Here is a 20,002-nt window from a genome sequence, read left to right as displayed (position 1 = left end):
ACTGCCTCTGCCTCCCGAATGATCCGAAGTTCATCCAGCTCCAGCTCCAGTTCCAGTTCCCTAACTCGGTTTGTCAGGAGCTGCAGCTGGATGCATCATTTGCAGGTGCAATCATCAGGCACAATTGTGCTGTCCCTGACTTCCCACATCCTGCAATCAGAGCACTGGACTGCCCTATCTACTGCCTCCATTACCAACTCCTACGTTAATTAAAATAATTAAAGAAACTTACCCGGCCTTACCTCACTAGGAGCAAGCTCGTCCTCTACTCGCCGAAGCTTCTCGAGCCAAAGCCTCAAAGCTCCACTCCTTCACTGGCCCCACTCACTCTGTTTGAGCTACCCCTCTTTTTATTTGTTTTTTGAGCTTTTCAATTTTCGATTGCCCAATCAAACTACTTGGTCACCTGACCGCAATTGCCCAATCAGCTGCTTTCTGCTGAGTCTGAGCTGTTCAAATTTTGATTGACTTGATTGCAGAATCCAACTGCCAAAATGTCCAAAACCTCTCGAGCCAAAGCCTCAAAGCTCCACTTCTTCACTGGCCCCACTCACTCCACTGGCCGCTCTCTACTCTGTCTACATTTGAGTGCCATACTAATCCTCAGTCTTCACTCAGGACCTGCATGACTGACAGTAGTGAAAACCGAGAAGTAGCTACTGACATGTTCAAAGAAGACATGAAAACTGCCAGAGATCGCGGACAATAGACAATAGATGCAGGAGTAGGCCATTCAGCCCTTCAAGCCAGCACCACCATTCACTGTGATCATGGCTGATCATCCACAATCAGTACCCTTTTCCTGCCTTCTCCCCATATCCCTTCACTCCGCTATCTTTAAGAGCTCTATCTAACTCTTTCTTGAAAGAATCCAGAGAATTGGCCTCCACTGCCTTCTGAGGCAGAGCATTCCACAGAACCATAAACCTTTGTGTGAAAAAGTGTTTCCTCAACTCCATTCTAAATTGTCTACCCCGTATTCTCAAACTGTAGCCTCTGGCTCTGGACTCCCCCAACATCGGGAACATGTTTCCTGCCTCTAGCGTGTGCAATCCCTTAATAATCTTATATGTTTCAATCAGATCCCCTCTCATCCTTCTAAATTCCAGTGTATACAACTCCAGTCTCTCCAATCTTTCAACATATGACAGTCCCGCCATCCCGGGAATTAACCTCGTGAATCTACGCTGCACTCCCTCAATAGCTAGAATGTATTTCCTCAAATTTGGAGACCAAAACTACACACAACACTCTAGGTGTGGTCTCACAAGGGCCCTGTACAACTGCAGAAGGACCTCTTTGCTCCTAGACTCAACTCCCCTTGTTATGAAGGCCAACATGCCATTAGCTTTCTTCACTGCCTGCTGTACCTGCATGCTTACTTTCAGTGACTGATGAACAAGGACACCTAGATCTCATTGTACTTCCCCTTTTCTTAATTTGACACCATTCAGATAGTAATCTGCCTTCCTGTTCTTGCCACCAAAGTGGATAACCTCACATTTATCCACATTAAACTGCATCTGCCATGCATCTGCCCACTCACCCAACCTGTCCAATTCACCCTTCATTGCTGTCCTAAACGCCAGCAGCAAAACAGGCAGTAAGAACTTCCACCAGCTTCAACCGGACCCCACCACTAAGCTCATCTTTCCCTCTCCACTTTCCGCAGGGTTCGGTCCCCCCACGACTCCCTGATCCACACATCCTCCCCACGGATCACCCACCCGGCACTTATCCCTGTAAGCATAAGTGCTACACCTGTCCCTACACCTCCTCTCTTGCCACCATTCAGGGCCCCAAACAGTCCTTCCAGGTGAGGCAACACTTCACTTGTGAGTCTGTTGGGGTCATCTATTGCATCCGGTGCTCCCGGTGCGGCCTCTTCTACATCGGTGAAACCCGACGCAGATTGGGGGACCGCTTCGTCGAGCACCTCCGCTCCGTCCGCCAAAACACACAGGATCTCCCGGTAGTCACCCACTTCAACTCTGCTTCCCATTCAGATATGTCCATACACGGCCTCCTCTACTGCCATGATGAGGCTAAACTCAGGGTGGAGGAGCAACACCTCATACACCGTCTAGGTAGTCTCCAGCCCCTTGGTATGAACATTGAATTCTCCAACTTCCGGTAATTCCCTCCCCCTCCCTTCCCCTATCCCTATTTCACTCTGCCCCCTCCCCCAGCTGCCTATCACCTCCCTCACGGTTCCACCTCCTTCTACTACCCATTGTGTTTTCCCCTATTCCTTCTTCACCTTTCCTGCCTATCACCTCCCTGCATCCCCTCCCCCACCCCTTTATCTTTCCCCTTACTGGTTTTTCGCCTGGAACCTACCAGCCTTCTCCTTGTCACCCTCCCCCCACCTTCTTTATAGGGCCTCTGCCCCTTCCCTCTTCAGTCCTGATGAACGGTTCCGGCCCGAAACGTTGACTGATCGTTTCCACGGATGCTGCCCGACATGCTGAGTTCCTCAAGCGTGTTGTGAGGAAGAAAGTGAATCTCAGATCTTCGATCACATTTCCCTGAAACCCAGTCTTCCTCACTGACCCATTAACTCCCACCTCATTCACATACAAACCCCCTTCACGGGGTTAATTACAGTAGCCAATTTACAGTTCAACCATGGAATGTCGGCTAAAAGAAGGTACTGGTTACGGAAAGAACATGCAAACTCCATGCAGACAGCACCAGAGGTCAGGATCGAACCCCGGGCACTGGAGCTGCGATATTCTGCTATTCTGCATTAAAGGGAACAAAACTACACAACGATATTGGAAATTCTGCTCAGGTAGCCTCACCCGAACTCCAGAAATCTTCTATTTCTGTTGCTGCTCCATTTCCTGAAAGTCCGATCTCTTTTTTGTGAGAGAGTCTAAGGAAGATTTAACCCGATCCTGGGAATCAGATAGTGAATGGATTAGACAAAAAAGATGACACTTTTGGATTAGACAAAAAGACAATCGAAAGGGGGTTATTTTTACCTTGTAAATTTTAACGGCTTCTTTAATCGGCAAGAAGTTGTGAGACTTGTGTTCCAATGCATCTCTACAGATCAGACAGATCAGTTTCTTGTCCGTCTCACAAAACAGCTTCAGTTCTTCCTCATGTTTATTGCAGTGAAGTTTACTTTCCTCTTTCGGGTTCAGGTTTAGTTTTCGAGCTTTCTCAGACAGATTTGCTAAGGCCTGATTGACCCTGAGGGTGCGGTCCGCAAACTCCTCTCTACAATGCGGGCAGGAGTTTCTCTTCACCCTTTCCCAACACCCGGTGATACAGGAGCGGCAGAAGTAGTGACCACACTCCCGTGACACCGGATCGGTGAAGAAATCCAGGCAGATGGGACAAAATGCCTCCTCGGTTAAACTCTCGACCTGTCCTTTCGAAGCCATGTTAACTCCCGCAATTCCTGGTTCAGGATCCTTCTGCATTCGGGAGCTGCTGAACCCCTGCAGTACCGCGATTGTCCAGTAGGCGCGCTGCAGTCTCGGGAATGAACATAGTTGCTGCAAGTGTTCTCTGGGAAGGAATCGTCGCAATTTCCACGTCAGGGTGGGATCAGAAACACATTAAAGAAGTCTGAATATAAATGAACTCGGAACGCGGAGCCTGGTTCAGTGTAAGGCAGAACCGGAAGGGACAATTCCTGAAAACCGAGATAGACTGTTGGCCGATTGTCCGACCCTGCTCCTGGGTGCTCTTGCCCCACTGAACTTGTGTCCTCACACATCGACTCCACTCTGTCCCATTCGAGTCAGGCCCTTCCCCCTTTACATCCGCGACACTTCTCACGCCCTCAATCCCCTCAGCAGTTTTCAATTCCCTGGCACTGACCGCCTCATTTTCACCATGGATGTCCAGTTATAACTTCCATTCCCCATCAACAAGGCCTTAGAGCTCTCTGTTTCTTTCTCAATAAAAGAACAAACCAGTTCCCCTGCATCTAGAAGGACTGGTGCTCACCCTCACTAACTTTCCTTCTGCTCTTCCTACTTTCTCCAGACTACAGAGCTATCCACAGGCATCTGCATGAGCCCCAGTAACGCCTGTCTCTTTGCTGGCTACGTAGAACAGTCCATGTTCCAGGTCTTCCCCAGTAATGCTCCCCAAATCTTCCTCAGAAACATTAATGACTGCATTGGTGCTGTTTCATGCACCCACGCTGAGTTTATCAATTTCATCAACCTTAACTTCCACCCTGCACTTGAATTCACTTGGTCCATTTCAAAGACCTCCCTCCCCTTTGCCCTTCTCTCTGCCGTCATCTCTGGAAACAAACTATCAACCAACATATTTTATAAACCTACTGATTCCCACAGGTATCTTGACTATGCCTCTTCCCACCCTGTCTCCTGTAAAAATGCTATTAACTTTTCTAAATTCCTACATTTCCACTGTATCTGTTCCCAGAATGCAGTTTCCCCTTCCAGAACATCAGGTATGTCCTCCTCTGCAAAGAACAGGGTTTCCTTTTCTCCATTATTGATGTTGTCCTTACCTGCATCTCCTCCATTTCCTGAACGTCTGTGCTCACCCCATCTTCACTCTGCCTTAACAGTGATTGAGTTCCTCTTGTCCTAACCTACCAGCACATAAGTGTCTGCATCCAACACATCATCCTCCAAAACCTCCTCCATTTCCAAAGAGATCTGACCACCAAACATATCTTTACCTCCTCCTTTCTCTACTTTCTGCAGGGATCACTCCCTCCATGACTCCCTTGTCCATTCACCCTCCCACTAATCTCACTCCTGACACTTACCCCTGCAAGCAGCCAAAGTACCCATTCACCTCCTCCCTCACCTCCATTCAAGGACCCACAAAGTCCTTCCAGGTGAGGCAACACTTCATCTGCTGGGGTCATTTATTTGGTCTGCTGCTCCCAATGCAGCCTCCTCTACATTGGTGTGTCCTGTTGTAAATTGGGGACTGCTTTGTCAAACACCTCTGCTCCATCTGCCAAAGATGGAACTTCCTGATGGCCAAACATTTTAATTCAAATTCTCATTCTCAATCCAATCTGTCAGTCCATGGCCTTCTCTTGTGCCACGATGAAGCCACCGTCAGGGCAAAGGAAAAGCACTGTATAGTATATCTGGGCAGCCTCCAGACAGATGGCATGAATATTGATTTCTCCTACCAGAAAAAAAATTCCCTCCCTCTCCCCTCTTCTTCTATCCCCCACACTAGGCTCTTAACTTCACTGACCTGACTATCAACTCCCCCTGCGTCCCCTCCTTCCCTTTCTCCTGTGGACCATTCTGCTCTCATATCAGATTCCTCCTTCTACAACCCTTTATCTTTCCAACCTACCTGGCTTCACCTATCACTTTCCAGCTATCTTCCTTTCCGCCCCCCCCGCCCCTCACCTATTATATTCTAGAGACTTCCCCCATCCTTTCCAGTTCTGAAGAATGATCTCAGCCCGAAATGTCATTTCCATATATGCAGTCTGACCTGCTGAGTTCAACCAGTATAGAAGTACAACACAGAAAATCTACAGCACATTACAGGCCCTTCGGCCCACAATGTACTAATAGCCATGTAACATACTCTAGAAGCTGCCTAGAATTTCCCTGCCGCATAGCACTCTATTTTTCTAATGTACCAATGTAAGAGATTTTAAAAGACCTTATTGTACCTGGCTCAACCACCTTCACTGGCAATGCATTCCACACACCCACCACTCTCTGTGTGAAAAACTTATCCCTGACATCCCCTTGTACCTACTTCCAAGCACCTTAAAACTATGCTTCCCCCCCCCCCACCCCGTGTTAGCCATTTCAGCCCTGGGAAAAAGCCTCTGACTACCCACACGATCAATGCCCCTCATCATCTTATGCATTTCTATCAGGTAACCTTTCATCCTCCGTCACTCCAAGGAGAAAAGGCCAAATTCACTCAACCTATTCTCATAAAGCACACTCTCCAATCCAAGCAACATCATTGTAAATCTCCTCTGCACTCTCTCTATAGTATCTACATCCTTCCTGTAATGAGATGACCAGAACTGACCACAGTGTTCTCAGTGGGGTCTGACCACGGTCTGATACAGCTGTAACATTACTTCACAGCTCTTGAACTCAATCCCACAGTCGATGAACTTTCTTAACCACACTGTCAACCTGTGCATTTGCTTTGTGTGTCCTATCAACACAGACCCCAAGATCTCGCTGATCCTCCACACTGCCAAGAGTCTTTCCATTAATATTATATTCTGTCTTCAGATTTGACGTACAGAAATGAACCATTTCACTCTTATCCGAATCGAACTCCATCTGCTACTTCTCAGCGTAGTTCTGCATCCTATCATCCATAGATGCTGCCTGGCTTGCTGAGTTCCTCCAGCATTTTGTGTGTGTTGCACCGTGCACATCGAGTCCTTCCTGGTGACTTGTGGTCAAAGGTGTGGGTCTGGAGGAACTGTGCCCAAGTTCATTAACGCAAAGTTCACATGCACAGGCGATAAACAGAGTTACTGACAGGAGCTTCCTGTGACTCTGTGAACAAACTCGGCGCTTCCATCGGACTGAAATCTGCAGCTCACGGAGACGGTCAGTCAATCGGCAGGACCGGCTCTCATCGGCCGAGGAGTGAGCCCCGCCAGTGGGCCGTCCATTGCCACCGGGAGCAAGTGGCTCCGATCCGGGGACAGGCCGCAAATCGGCAGCTGCACCTTGGGAACCGCTGCGACACCGACCGGGGCTGCGAATCTTTTCCGTGGTGAAGGTGAGGAGATTCCGTGAGCTGTTCCAGCTATACGGAGGGTGCCGGGCCTTTCCCCGCCGGGGATCGGGGCCTGTTGTCTGCAGCTGCCTCCGAAACCCGTCTCCTGCCGCTGGGAGACCGGAGCTGCGTCGCAGCGGCTGCTGATGGGTCGCTGGTTCTCTCACCTCTCTCCTGTGCAATCCGACAGACTGAAGGGCGAGGGAGGACAAGCACCGATGACCCCTTCTCCGGTCTTCAACCCTCCTCCTCTCCCCGGTCACCCCGCTCGGGTCTTCTGCCTTCTCTGGATCTTTACATTGCCAACAGCCGACGGGACATCAACCATCACCACTTCACCACTCCTCTGTCCAATTGCAACCTCACTCCTTCCGAACACTCTGCTCTCCACTCCCTCAGCACTAATCCTCACCTCACCCTCAGACCCGCAGATAAGTGGGGTGCTGTAGTAGTCTGGCGTACTGACCTCCACCGTTCAGACCCAGCGACAATTCTCAGACACCTCCTACTTACTTACCCCTTGAACAGGACCCCGCTAAGGAGCACCAGGCCACTGTCTCCCACACCATCACCAACTTTATAAGCTTTGGCGTTCTCCCAGCCACTGCCTGCAACCTCATAGTTCCCGCACCTCCCCTCTCTACCTCTTACCCAAGATCCACAAGCCTACCTGTACAGTTAGACCCATTGTTTCAGCTTGTTCCTGCCCCACTGAACTCATATCGGCACACCTCAACTCTGTTTTATCCCTCCTGGTCCAGTCCCTTCCTCCCTACAAGTGGCACTTCTCATGGTCTGGATCTTTTCAATGATTTCAGGTTCCATGGCCCCAATCATCCGATCTTCACTCTGGTTGTCCTGTACCTATACACCTACATACACCACCAGGAAGGCCTCAAAGCTCTCCATTTCTTTCTGAATGCTAAAACCACTCAGTCTCCACCCTCCTCTATCTGGCAGAACTTGTCCTCACTCTCAGTAATGTCTCCTTTCAATCCTCCCACTTCCTTCAAACAAAAGGGGTAGCCAAGGGCATATGCAAGGGTCCCAGCTATGTCTGCCTTTTCATCAGCTACATGGAACAGTTTATGTTACTGGTGTCTGTCCCCCACTTTTCCTACGCTACATTGATGACTGCATTGGTGTTGCTTCCTGCAGCTCTTCGACTTCATCAACTTTGCCGCCAAAGTCCACCCTGCCCTCAACTTTACCCGGTCCATTTCCAACACCTCCCTCCCCTTTCTCGACCTCACTGTCTCTGTCTCTGGAGGCAGCTTATTTATTGATGCCTGTTATAAACCCACGGACTCTCACAGCTACCTGGACAGTTCCTCTTCCCACCCTTTTACTTGTGAAAACGCCATATATTCTCTCAGTTCCTTTGTCTCCACCTGCATCTACTCTCACGATGAGGCTTTTCATTCCCGAATTAAGATGTCCTCCTCCAATGAAAGGGGCATCCCTTCCTCCACCATCAAAGCTGCCCTCAACTGCATCACTTCCATTTTACACATATCTGTTCTCACCCCATCCTCCTGCCACCCCACCAGAGACAAAGTTCCTCTTGTCATCACCTACCACCCCACCAGCTCCTGCGTCAGGCACATGATTCTCCATAACTTCCACCATCTCCAACAGGATCCCAATGCCAAGCACATCTTTCCCTCCTCCTCACTTACTGCTTTCCACAGGGTTCTCCCCCTACATGACTCCCTTACCTATTCACCCCTCCCCACTGATCTCCCTCCTGACAAATGGAACACGTGGTATACCTCCTCCCTCACTACCATTCAGGGCCCCAAGCAGCCCTTCCAGGTGAGGCGACACTTTACCTGTGACTCCTGGTGTGGCCTTTTGTACATTGGTGTAGATTGGGAGACCGCTTCGCTGAGCACCTATGCTCCATTTTCCAGAAAAAGCATGATCTCCCAGTGGCCACCCACTTTAATTGCACTTCCCGTTCCCATTCCGACATGTCAATCTATGGCCTTCTCTTCTGTCAGGATGAGGCCACACTCAGGTTGGAGGAGCAACACCTTATATTCTCCTTGGGTATCCTCCAACCTGATGGCATGAACATCGATTTCTCACCCCCTTCTTCACCATTCCCCATTCCCTTTTCCCTCTCTTACTTTATCTCCTTGCCTGCCCATCGCCTCCCTCTGAAGCTCCTCCCCAATTCCTTTTTTCCATGGCCTTCTGTTCTCTCCTATTGGATTTCCCCATCTCCAGCCCTGTATCTCTTTCACGGATCAACTTCCCAGCTCTTTACTTCACCCCTCCCCACTTCCCAGTGTTACCTATCACCCTGTGTTTCTCCCTCCCCTCGCCCAACTTTTAACCCTGACTCCTCATCTGTTTCTCTCTAGTCTTGATGAAGGGTCTCGGCCCGAAACGTTGACTGTACTCTTTTCTTAGATGCTGCCTGGCCTGCTGAATTCCTCCAGCATTTTGTGTGTGCTGCAAAGGTAAACTTATGTTTTAGAACATAGAACATAGAATAGTACAGCACAGTACAGGCCCAACGGCCCACAATGATGTGCCGACCCTCAAACCCTGCCTTCCATATAAGCCCCCACCTTAGATTCGTCCATATACCTGTCTAGTAGTCTCTTAAACTTCACTAGTGTATCTGCCTCCACCACTGACTCAGGCAGTGCATTCCACGCACCAACCACTCTCTGAGTAAAAAACCTTCCTTTAATATCCCCCTTGAACTTCCTACCCCTTACCTTAAAGCCATGTCCTCTTGTATTGAGCAGTGGTGCCCTGGGGAAGAGGTGCTGGCTATCCACTCTATCTATTCCTCTTATTATCTTGTACACCTCTATCATGTCTCCTCTCATCCTCCTTCTCTCCAAAGAGTAAAGCCCTAGCTCCCTTAATCTCTGATCATAATGCATACTTTCTAAACCAGGCAGCATCCTGGTAAATCTCCTCTGTACCCTTTCCAATGCTTCCACATCCTTCCTATAGTGAGGTGACCAGAACTGGACACAATACTCCAAGTGTGGCCTAACCAGAGTTTTATAGAGCTGCATCATTACATCGCGACTCTTAAACTCTATCCCTTGACTTATGAAAGCTAACACCCCATAAGCTTTCTTAAATACCCTATCCACCTGTGAGGCAACTTTCAGGGATCTGTGGACATGTACCCCGAGATCCCTCTGCTCCTCCACACTACCAAGTATCCTGCCATTTACTTTGTAAATTAAGAAATTAAACTTTATTTGCAATAAACTACCTGCAAGGGATTTAAACAGTTCAAATAATATTTGACATTCTTAATGTCATATGGCCAATACATTCAGCTGTGTTAACTCTGTTTGAACCACTGCCATTCAGATCGCCGCGGGGATGTTGCAAATTTCAGAGTTCACGGGGCTTCTCCACCTGACCCAGGCCCTCCGTGTGTGGTAGCAGAAGAAGTCTTGACTGTGGTCCTCTCCCAGAGACTTTGCCCTGACTGCGCCAATATCCACCGTGTCCCTCAGCACGTCCTCCTGCAACCTGGACTGTGCTTGTCGACAGCGTTCCCTTCGCGACATCTGGTTGTGCTGGGAGACCAACAGGTTTCGGGCAGAACAAAGAGCGTCTCTCACAGAGTTGATGATCTTCCAGCAGCAGTTCCCGTGCTGAATGACTCAATGGAGAACGTGGTGAGTCAGTGTGGGTGGAAGTGAGAAACAGGAAGGGGGCAAGACCTCTGTTCGAAGCCAGAGGATTGGGAAGCCTGTATTGGGCTGTAGGTTTTCTGTGTTTCTATTAAACGCGCAGCAAATTCAGAAATCAGAGGTGGAGAGGAATTTGGGAATCCTTGTGCAGTGTTATCCAAAGCTCAACATGCAGTCTGAGTCAGTAGTCGGGAAGGCAAATGCAATGTTAGCATTAATTTGAGGGGACCAGAAAAGATGTAATGCTGAGCCTTGATAAGGCATTGGTCAGACTCCATTTGGAGTATTGTGAGCAGTTTTGGCTCCTCGTATCAGAACGGATGTGGTGACATTGGAGAGGGTCCAAAGGTAGTTCAGAAAAATGATGCCAGTAAAGAATGGGTTAATTAGAAGAAGGATTTGATGATTCTGTGCCTGCATTTGCTGGAGTTTAGAAAACGAAGGAGTTATTTCATTGTGATCAATCAAATATTGAATGGCCCAAAGAGAGTGGAGTTGGAGAGGATGTCTTCAATAGTGGAAGAGTCTAAGACCAAGGCGCACAGACCCATAATACAAATACATCCCTTTTGTACAGTGGTGAGGGGGAATTTCTTTAGCCAGAAGATTGTGAAACTGGAATTCATTGTCACAGAGAGATGTGGGGGACAAGTCATTGAGTATATTTAAAGTTGAGGTTGATGGGTTTGTGATTAGTAAGGGTGTCAAATTATCGGGAGAAGGCGGCAGAATAGGATTGAGAGGGTAAATGAGCCAGCCATGATGGATTGACAGCATAGACCTGATGGGCCAAATGGCATAATTCTGCTCCTATGCTCTATGGTTTTCTGGTCACACTCAGTCTGATCCTGTCTCTCAGAAATTTTCCCATCACAGATGTTAGGCTCAGCAGCCTGGAGTTTTCTGGATTGTCCTTCCAGCCCTTCTCAAGTTGTGCCCTTGAGACACCCGCCAGTCGTCCGGCCCCTCACCTGTGGCAAAGTATAAAGTAAATTTCTCTGCCAAGGGCACCTGCAATTTTGAACTGGTCCTCATGTCTTCGCATGCCCTTGATCAGATTCCGGAGATTTGTCCACCTTAATTGGCGTTAAGATCATCAGCACCTACTCTCTTGTAATGTGAGACTTTCCAAGATGTTAATGTTCATTTTCCTTCATTCCATGGATTCCATGATGTCTTCCCTGGGAAGTAGAGATGGGAAATATTGATTTCAGACCACTCCCCTCCTGAGCTGTTCCATCGGTTGATAGCCACATCAGTGCTTAAGAAAATCTATTCTCTCACTAATTACTCTTTAAATCTCAAATGTGCCTGTAGCACCTCATGAATGTCATTCAAATTATCTGACAGAGCTGTCACATGTTCTCCTCCTATTGTCTTGATTTCTCTCTTCACTGTACTCCTCCCTCTGCCTGATACTCCTCGGGTCAGAGAGCAGTGACCAGGGGTTTCTCACAGAGAGTTGAATCCACCCTTGTTTACTATTTGTGGTCAGAGCCTTCACAATGTATTTTCCCAGTTCCCTCAGTAACCTGGTCCCATTGTGTCTGTGCTGACCATGAGACCAAATTAAACTAACCCCACCTTTCTGCATACACTCTGTATCCGGCACACCCCGCCTCCCTTTTCCTGCCTCCTCATGGGCAGCCATAAAATAAAGAAACCCAATAGAACCCAAAAGAAAGAAGACCGTCAAACACCCAATTCGCAGTACTGCAAAGACAAAAAGAAGCCGATAGAGGAACTCAGCAGATCAAGTAGCATCTCCACAGAAAAAGTGATAGTCGACGTTTCAGGCTGAGATTCTGCATCAAAGCCCTGTCTCTGCTGCCTCTTGTGTCTCCACAACACCCCAAATGTGACCTCACCAAAGCCTCAAGCAAGAGAAAATCAGATCTTCGTCAGGACTGGAGGAAAAAAACGAGAAGTCAGAGGAAGAAGGTGAGGGGAGGGAAAGAAGAAATACAAGGTTGTAGGTGATCAGTGAAACCGGGAGAGGGGGAGTGGTGAAGGAAAGAGCTGGGAAGTTGATTGGTGAAGAAGATAAAGGGCTGGAGAAGGGGGAATCTGATAGAGGACAGAAGGCCATGGAAGAAAGGGGAGGTGGAGGAGCACCAGAAGGAGGTGATGGGCAGGAAAGGAAATAAGGTGAGAGTGTGAAATGAGAATGGGGAATGGTGAGGGTGCAGCCATCACCAGAAGTTCAAGAAATCAATGTTCATGCCATCAGGTTGGAGGCTACCCAGATGAAATATAGGGTGTTGTTCCTCCAACCTGACTGTGGGCTCATTGCGGTCGGAGAGAGGGTCAAGGGACTGACAAGTCAGAATGAGAATGTGAAGTAGAATTTAAACTGGATGGCCACCAGGAGATCCGGCTTTTCCTGGCGAATGGGGCTAAGGTGCTTGACGAAGCAGACTCGCAATCTAAGTTGGGTCTCGCCAATATACAGGAGGGCAACACCAGGAGCACCAGATACAGTAGATGACCCCAACAGACTCACAGGTGAAGTGTTGCCTCACCTGGAAGGATTGTTTAAGGCCCAAATAGTAGTGAGGGAGGAGGTGTAACACTTGTTCCACTTGCAAGGATCAGTGCCAGGAGGGAGAGCAGTGGGCAGGGACGAGTGGACAAAGGAGTTGTAGAGGGAGCGTTCCCTGTTGAGAGTGGGAGGGAAGGATGCTGGGATCCCACTAAAGATGGCTGATGTTACGGAGAATTATGTAATTGTGTGCTGGACACAGAGCCTGGCGGAGTAGTATGTGAGGACAGGAAGAACCCTGTCCCTGGTGGAGTGGCAGGAGGATGGGGTGAGGGCAAGCATGCACAAAATGGAAGAGATGAGGCTGAGGGCAGCATTGATGGTGGAGGAAGGGAAGGCCCTTTCTTTGAAGAAGGAAGATATGTCCCCAGTTCTGGAATGAAAAGCCTCATCCTGAGAGCAGATGAGATGGAGACAGGAATTGAGAGAAGGGGTTGACAATTTTACGGGTATTACGGTGGGAAGAGGTATAGTCCAGGTAGTTGTGAAAGTACGTGGGTTTATAAAGTATATCAGTAGCTAAGCTGTCTCCAGAGACACAGATAGTGAGATCGAGAAAGGGGAGGGAGGTGTTGGAAATGGACCTGGTAAATTTGAGGGCAGGGTGGAGGTTGAATGCAAAGTTGATGAAATCAACAAGCTTAACATAGGTGTAGGAAGCAGCACCAATGTAGTCATTGATGTAGTGTCAGAAAAGTGGGGGAGTCACACCAGTGTAGCCTGGGAACATAAACGACAAAAGCTAGGACCCATGCGAGCGCACATGGTTACACCTTTTGTTTGAAGGAAGTAGGAGGAGCAGAACGAGAAATTATTGAGAGCGAGGACCAGTTCTGCCAGATGCAGGAAGTGGAGGGGAAGTAGTTGGATCTGGTGTCCAAAAATAAATGGAAAGTTTTGAATCTTTCCAGTTGGGAGATGAAGGTGATTTGGAACTGGACATCCATGGTGAAAATAAGATGATTGTGGCCAGGGAACCTGAAATCACTGAAAAGACCAAGAACGTGTGAAGTGTCACGGATGTACAGTGGTATGCAAAAGTTTGGGCATCCCTGTTCAAAATTTCTGTCACTGTGAATAGCTAAGCGAATAAAAGATGAACTGATTTCCACACTATTTAATATTTGAAGCAAGAAAGCTTTTTTAATTTCCATCTTCTACAGTTTCAAAATAATAAAAAAGGAAAAGGGCTCGAACCAAAAGTTTGGGCACTCTGCATGGAAGTACAGGTCCACAATCCCTTATCCGAAATCCTTGGGGCCAGTTGCATTTCGGGATTCAGAAATTTTCGGATTTCAGACCACCACCCCCACCCCAGTTACCAAAAAACACGTATGCTCAAGTCCCTTATTTAACCTGTTTCAGTGCGGTGGACATTAAGACCCAGCGGCGCACCAAACCTACACACATCCTCCCGTATACTTTAAATCAGCGGTCCCCATCCACCGGGCCACAGAACATGTGCTACCGGGCCGCGAGGAAACGATATGGGTCGGCTGCACCTTTCCTTCCCTGTCACACACTGTTGAACTTGAACATAGGGTTGCCAACTGTCCCGTATTTGCCAGGACATCCCATATATTGGGCTAAATTGGTTTGTCCCATACAGGACTGCCCTTGTCCTGTATTTCCCCCGCCAAGGTAGAGTGTTCCTATGAAACCTTTCGTGCTGAAATGGCGTGAAGCGAAGAAGCAATGACCATCAATTTATATGGGAAAACTTTGTCAGCGTTCCTAGACCCAGAAAATAACCTATCAAATCATACCAAGTAACACATAAAACCGAAAATAACACTAACATATAGTGAAAGCAGAAATGATATGATAAATACACAGCCTATATAAAGTAGAAATAATGTATGTACAGTGTAGTCGGGAAGATTAAGTCAAAACCGATGTGTTGGAAAAAAATCGACAAATCAACACGTATGTGCATGTCACGCATGCTCACAAAAAGTGGTAGTGGAATACAGTGTTGGGAGATGTATGACAATGCATTTTAGTGAAAGGAGCAATAGTGCAGACTATCAAATAAATCGGGAGAAGGTTCAAACATCAAAGGTGCAGAGAGACTTAGAAGTCCTCGTGCAAGACTCCCAGAAGGTTAATTTACAGGTTGAGTCTGTGGTAAAAAGAGCAAATACATTTCCTTTTCTGTAAAGACACCGTTACAGAATATGTAAAATTGTTAGATTGATGCGAGAAGGGGGTAAGACAGGAAGGGAAGGAATTATATTGACTCGACTTAGAATTCGGCATACTATGCTTAATTATTCCTTGTATCAACACCAGCCCAAGCCACAAAAGCTTTCAGTGACTAGGTGAAGTGACTTTGGCAGAGTTTCCCTGAGTTGTTTCAGCTAAACAGAGGGTGCCCGGTCTCTGCCTACCATAGATCGGGGCCTGTTGTCTGCAGCTGCCTCCTGCTGTTGGGAGACGGGAGCTGTACTGTATTGGCTGCTGATGGATCTCTGAAGCTCTCACCACTCTCCTGTGCAATGAGACAGAGTGAAGGCCAAAGGTGAACAAGGCGCAAAGGTAAACGTGTTTAATTAAACACAGACTAGGCCTGTGCACTGTGTTCTTTGCTCTTATATTCAAATGTCATTCACCTTCATTTAATACACAAATGAAACAGTGAACAGACAAAACACACCCTCAGCCAGGAATTTAATGGACAGGTATTGTAACAGTTTGAGCTTCATACCTCAGGCCACATACAGAACAAAAAGAAAATCTCACTGGATCTACTACACAATCCTCGTTGAGGTGATGAGTGTCCCAGTTTATCATGGTGACAGATGGAGTGAAAGAGACACTGGAAGACAGATGGGGGGTGGGGGAGGGGCAGAAAGAAAGCCACACTGACATCGGAGTGTGAAGACCTTTGACCTTCACTCCCTGGAGTGAATCTTTTTCTGAACCCTTTCCAGCTTAATGACGTTCTTTCTCAGCTGGGCAGCCAGAATTGCTACAGTACTCTCATTGTGTTATCACCAATGTCTTGTCTAGTTTTAACATGAGATGCCAACTCTTGAACTTCATACCCTGACTGACGAAGGGAAGGGTGCCATGTGCCTTCTTCACCACTTTGTCTGCCTGTATCTTCACTCTCAGGGAACTGTCAATTTGTTCCCTCGTGTATCTCTGTTCTACAACAGTTCCTGTGCCTTGCTATTCACTATGTATATCCTTCCTCAGTACAACTTCACAAAAAATATCACTTCATACTTATGTGATTTGGATACCTTCTGCCCTTCCTTTGCCCACTTTCCCAGTTGACTGAAATCCTGTTGTAACTTTAGTGAATCTTCTTCATCATCCACCAGATAACCAGGTGTGGTATCATCTGTAGGTTTACTAATCACACCACCCACATTCTCATCCAGATCATTATCTGTGTACATATCACACCACAGAAGAAATAGAATTGTGATTTATTATTTGATAATTAGATTAATATAATTTCAGTGAAATAAATATTTAAATCCACTTACAATAAATGCCAATATACTTTTACTTCCTAACTGTTGCTGTGAATTATACATTTCAAATTCCAATATTATGGTCTGAATTACTGTCATACAACCGTTGTGAATTTCATGAGTGTCTCACCAGGACAACATAAGGTTGTTTTTGGATTCAATCCCAGCATCATTAAAGTCAAAGGCTAATTGCTGCCACAATTTCTTGATCAAATTTGAATCTTCATTGATATCAATTGAATGCAGAAATCAGACTGTGTTTACATAAAACACACTGACACCCAGTGTTTAAAATGGATGGTGTTAAAACATCACATTGTGTAGACCAAGCTGTCTTTAGTTATTGAGTGATTGAGTCAGGCAGTAGGGTAAAGGGCCCCTCAGCCCATTGATCCGTACTGACAGCACCACCTACCCGCTAGACCCAGATAGCCCATTGGCCCATACTGACCTCACTGCCTACCCGCTAGACCCAGATAGCCCATTGACCCGTACTGACCACACTACCAACCCGCTAGACCCAGATAACCCATTGACCCATACTGACCACACTACCTACCCGCAAGACCCAGATAGCCCATTGGCCCGTACTGACCACACTACCTACCCGCTAGACCCAGATAGCCCATTGGCCCGTACTGACCACACTACCTACCCGCTAGACCCAGATAGCCCATTGGCCCGTACTGACCACACTACCTACCCGCTAGACCCAGATAGCCCATTGGCCCATACTGACCGCACTACCTACCCGCTAGACCCAGTTACCCGCTAGACCCAGATAGCCCATTGGCCCGTACTGACCACACTAACTACCCGCTAGACCCAGATAGCCCATTGGCCCGTACTGACCACACTACCTACCCGCTAGACCCAGATAGCCCATTGAACCGTACTGACCACACTACCTACCCGCTAGACCCAGATAGCCCATTGGCCCGTACTGACCACACTACCTACCCGCTAGACCCAGATAGCCCATTGGCCCGTACTGACCACACTACCTACCCGCTAGACCCAGATAGCCCATTGGCCCGTACTGACCACACTACCTACCCGCTAGACCCAGATAGCCCATTGGCCCGTACTGACCACACTACCTACCCGCTAGACCCAGATAGCCCATTGGCCCGTACTGACCACACTACCTACCCGCTAGACCCAGATAGCCCATTGGCCCGTACTGACCACACTACCTACCCGCTAGACCCAGATAGCCCATTGGCCCGTACTGACCACACTACCTACCCGCTAGACCCAGATAGCCCATTGGCCTGTACTGACCACACTACCTACCCGCTAGACCCAGATAGCCCATTGGCCCATACTGACCACACTACCTACCCGCTAGACCCAGATACCCCATTGACCCGTACTGACCTCACTACCTACCCGCTAGACCCAGATAGCCCATTGACCCGTACTGACCACACTACCTACCCGCTAGACCCAGATAGTCCATTGACCCGTACTGACCACACTACCTACCCGCTAGACCCAGATAGCCCATTGGCCCGTACTGACCACACTACCTACCCGCTAGACCCAGATAGCCCATTGACCCATACTGACCTCACTACCTACCCGCTAGACCCAGATAGCCCATTGGCCCGTACTGACCACACTACCTACCCGCTAGACCCAGTTAGCCCATTGGCCCATACTGACCACACTACCTACCCGCTAGACCCAGATAGCCCATTGGCCCATACTGACCACACTACCTACCCGCTAGACCCAGATAGCCCATTGACCCATACTGACCTCACTACCTACCCGCTAGACCCAGATAGCCCATTGACCCGTACTGACCACACTACCTACCCGCTAGACCCAGATAGCCCATTGACCCATACTGACCTAACTACCTACCCGCTAGACCCAGATCGCCCATTGACCCATACTGACCACACTACCTACCCGCTAGACCCAGATAGCCCATTGGCCCATACTGACCACACTACCTACCCGCTAGACCCAGATACCCCATTGACCCATACTGACCACACTACCTACCCGCTAGACCCAGATAGCCCATTGGCCCGTACTGACCTCACTACCTACCCGCTAGACCCAGATAGCCCATTGGCCCGTACTGACCACACTACCTACCCGCTAGACCCAGATAACCCATTGACCCATACTGACCACACTACCTACCCGCTAGACCCAGATAGCCCATTGGCCCATACTGACCACACTACCTACCCGCTAGACCCAGATAGCCCATTGGCCCGTACTGACCACACTACCTACCCGCTAGACCCAGATAGCCCATTGGCCCGTACTGACCTCACTACCTACCCGCTAGACCCAGATAGCCCATTGGCCCATACTGACCACACTACCTACCCGCTAGACCCAGATAGCCCATTGGCCCGTACTGACTACACTACCTACCCGCTAGACCCAGATAACCCATTGACCCATACTGACCACACTACCTATCCGCTAGACCCAGATAGCCCATTGGCCCGTACAGACCACACTTCCTACCCGCTAGACCCAGATAGCCCATTGGCCCGTACTGACCTCACTACCTACCCGCTAGACCCAGATAGCCCATTGGCCCGTACTGACCACACTACCTACCCGCTAGACCCAGATAACCCATTGGCCCGTACTGACCTCACTACCTACCCGCTAGACCCAGATAGCCCATTGACCCGTACTGACCACACTACCTACCCGCTAGACCCAGATAGCCCATTGACCCATACTGACCTAACTACCTACCCGCTAGACCCAGATCGCCCATTGACCCATACTGACCACACTACCTACCCGCTAGACCCAGATAGCCCATTGGCCCATACTGACCACACTACCTACCCGCTAGACCCAGATAACCCATTGACCCATACTGACCACACTACCTACCCGCTAGACCCAGATAGCCCATTGGCCCGTACTGACCTCACTACCTACCCGCTAGACCCAGATAGCCCATTGGCCCGTACTGACCACACTACCTACCCGCTAGACCCAGATAACCCATTGACCCATACTGACCACACTACCTACCCGCTAGACCCAGATAGCCCATTGGCCCATACTGACCACACTACCTACCCGCTAGACCCAGATAGCCCATTGGCCCGTACTGACCACACTACCTACCCGCTAGACCCAGATAGCCCATTGGCCCGTACTGACCTCACTACCTACCCGCTAGACCCAGATAGCCCATTGGCCCATACTGACCACACTACCTACCCGCTAGACCCAGATAGCCCATTGGCCCGTACTGACTACACTACCTACCCGCTAGACCCAGATAACCCATTGACCCATACTGACCACACTACCTATCCGCTAGACCCAGATAGCCCATTGGCCCGTACAGACCACACTTCCTACCCGCTAGACCCAGATAGCCCATTGGCCCGTACTGACCACACTACCTACCCGCTAGACCCAGATAGCCCATTGGCCCGTACTGACCTCACTACCTACCCGCTAGACCCAGATAGCCCATTGGCCCGTACTGACCACACTACCTACCCGCTAGACCCAGATAACCCATTGGCCCGTACTGACCTCACTATCTACCCGCTAGACCCAGATCG

The 20,002-nt window shown here is 48.8% G+C and overlaps 1 pseudogene; it reads right to left on the bottom strand.

Moving 5' to 3' along the window:
- LOC134346524 (zinc-binding protein A33-like) overlaps window positions 1-3,395 on the bottom strand; it is a 40,953-nt pseudogene extending 37,558 nt beyond the window's left edge.
- Between the last annotated feature and the right edge of the window lie 16,607 nt (window positions 3,396-20,002).

Source organism: Mobula hypostoma, chromosome 5, assembly GCF_963921235.1.
Source record: "Mobula hypostoma chromosome 5, sMobHyp1.1, whole genome shotgun sequence".
Lineage (NCBI taxonomy): Eukaryota > Metazoa > Chordata > Chondrichthyes > Myliobatiformes > Myliobatidae > Mobula > Mobula hypostoma.
This window is presented reverse-complemented; position numbering and strand designations above follow the sequence as displayed.